Genomic DNA, 2695 nt, shown 5'->3' with positions numbered 1-2695 from the left:
GAGGTGTGTGATTTAGCCTGTGTGCCAGATGGTTTTCTCCCTGTGTGCGCACGCGTGTGTAGCAAGACGTTGTCTATGAGCAGCCCTGAGTGGGTTTGTGACCGGTGTGCGGGTTCACCGGGAAAGGCTGTGCGCTGGTCCGTTCAGGTACCAGGTCGGCACTGTGCGTGTACAGGTGTCGAGCCACGTTTATTACTGTTAAAATTTAAAAAGTAGCCCTACAAATTTGTGAAACTCCACTACAATGACTGCTTCCTTATTTAAATAGTGTATTGCTAACCACTTTTGTACTATAATTATGATAAGTACAGAGCAGGCAAGTACCTCCCCTCGGCTTCACAGGATGTGAAGATGTGCAGCATTTAAATAAAGGTCAGACATCACCACAGTATATGTACATAATACCCTATTAGCCTCTCCTCTGATAGCACCCTGGCCGGTAGCGATTTACACCTGCTGTGCGGGACACAGATGTGGCTGCAAGTGACTCACTTAAAAAAAAAATCTGGTTGGGGAAAAAAAAAACGTGGAGGAGATTGTTTTTAACCCCAGAATATTGTGATTTCCTGCTGTCCAAATGCCAGCTGCGTGAAGGCAGGTCAGCTGTAAAAGGCTGTCCTCTGTGGATGAGAAAAATATTCTGTCTGTGATAGTTGATTTTACCACTGCTGCTTCCCACATCTGGGGCATCGGATGAGAAAGGTGGCCGGGGCGTTGGGTGCCTTGAGCCCCGTGTGCAGGGACCCTGGGGGTGATACCTTCTGTAAGGCCGTCCGCCTGGTACCCCACCGCTGCCAGCGCCGTGCTGACCAGAAGAGAGACGGCCATACATCCCCCCCACCGGCTACTCGGTCAGGTCTGTTTCTTTATCTTTGAAGCTGGGCTGTATTTCCCCCTGTCACAGGGTGCTAATGAGGATGAAAACCTTTCTGTGGTGAGTATGAGTAACTGAGGAGAACTGGGCAGCACAGGGAAACTCCAGTGCAAATATGGGTGTAATATTATTTTTTTTATTATTTTTTTTTTGTCAAACCTTCAGAGTAGCGTTGCAAGTGCTGCTGCTCCATGGGTCGGTTGGCAGAGCTGGTTTGGCAGACGGCTCTGCGCTGGGGTAAAAGACTCAGCCTTGTGCCTAGGACGAGCCATTAATTACTCATCCGCCTTCTGCTGCAACAGGACTCCTTGCCCTTCTTCAGTGAATCATCTGGCTTATTAGAAAAGTTCCTTTACCTTCCTCGCTCGCCTGTCTCTGGTTAGAGACTGCGGCTTGGCTGGTTTGTGAAGCCTGTGGAAATTTTGCCCGTAGGTGTGTGCTCTGGACTCTGCTGCCGCCTCCTCCCTTTGCAATTCCCACTGTCTTGTTTTCTTCAGCTGTGGCATTTAAAAGTCTGTATCGGCTCGACTGAAACGCTGTTTTTGCACGCATGTGAGATAATGTAATGCCCCTCTGACAGCTTCAATAAAAGGAAATGAGACATGCGGAAGGCAGACCATTAAGAGCAATAAAATAAACTCCAAAGTGTGTTTTCTGTGCATCTCTTTCAAGCACACCAGTGGCTCCACTTTAGTCGTGTTACCTGGGGCCAGTTTGTACATGCATGACACACGCTGTTGATCTCAGCCTTCATTGTTCTCCGCAGCGTATTCAGCGAGCCCCAGGTTATCTGCTTGCATTGCTAGATGTGACTCAGTCTCTTGCACTAATTATTTGCAGCAAATTGTTTATTTTCTCTGCGTTTTCTGCTCCTCTCCTGCAGAGGAGTTACATAAGGATGAGGGCAAATGGACTATAAATGGGATCTAGGTAAATTTCCCATGGGAAATGAAGGTCCTGATTTATTTTGATTTCTCCTACTGGTTTTTGCCGCCTTAAGCCTTGTCTGACACTGCTTCTGTGCAGATGGGAATGGCAGAAAAATGCTTTCTTGCCAACACTGCAGTCCTTCCACAGCCAGCCACATCCCGATGAGCAGCCGCAAGCCCAGGAGAGGCACCTGTGAGGCTGCTTCCCTGCCAGGCAGCAAAGAACCCACCTCTCCTCGCACCTCTGAAAAGATACGGTGAGATCTCCGAAGGGTGCGTGCAGGGTCCCCTCTCGCCTGGCCGGGGATGTGGCCTCTGTGCTTGCAACCACCCGGTCACCCTCTGGCCTTGCAGAAGAAGCTACCAGTAAGAGCTTATCTGATTGCCAGGCGCTGGAGGGAGAGGGGTGTGCTCAGCTGGTGAAAACCAAACTCACTGCCCGGTGCCATCAGATCGACCTCCTTGTCCCGGCGGAGCCCGGAGGGAGCACTGCTGGTGGCACCTTCTGCAGCGCCTGGTGCTGCGCGTCCTGATGCGCACGGTGTGGGGCAGGGTCTGCCCGTCCCCGGGGGGGCTCCGCGGGGGCCCAGGGAGGCTCCTTGGCTGCGGAGGGGCATGAGGATGTTCTGGGGAGCAGCATTTCTGTGCCCGGTTGGGCTGGGGAACCTGAATTGCTTTGTAGCTGGGCAGCCAGGCTGAGCCAGACTCGTTGCTTCCTTTGGGTTGACCTGACAGCCCAGCGTGGGGGTGTCTGTCGTTTGGGCCTTGGGGTGAACCTCCCCGGAGGCTCCGGTGGTGCGTTTCCTTGGTTAGCGTATGTACTGGGTCACCTTAAGCAAATCCAAGCAAGCAGCACAAACCACCTTCCGGGAATAATAACATTCTTCAAGTC

This window comes from Cariama cristata, unplaced genomic scaffold (assembly GCF_000690535.1).
Source record: "Cariama cristata isolate BGI_N322 unplaced genomic scaffold, ASM69053v1 scaffold6036, whole genome shotgun sequence".
NCBI classification, from domain to species: domain Eukaryota; kingdom Metazoa; phylum Chordata; class Aves; order Cariamiformes; family Cariamidae; genus Cariama; species Cariama cristata.
The sequence above is the reverse complement of the archived record's forward strand: the minus strand, read 5'-3'. Positions refer to the sequence as shown.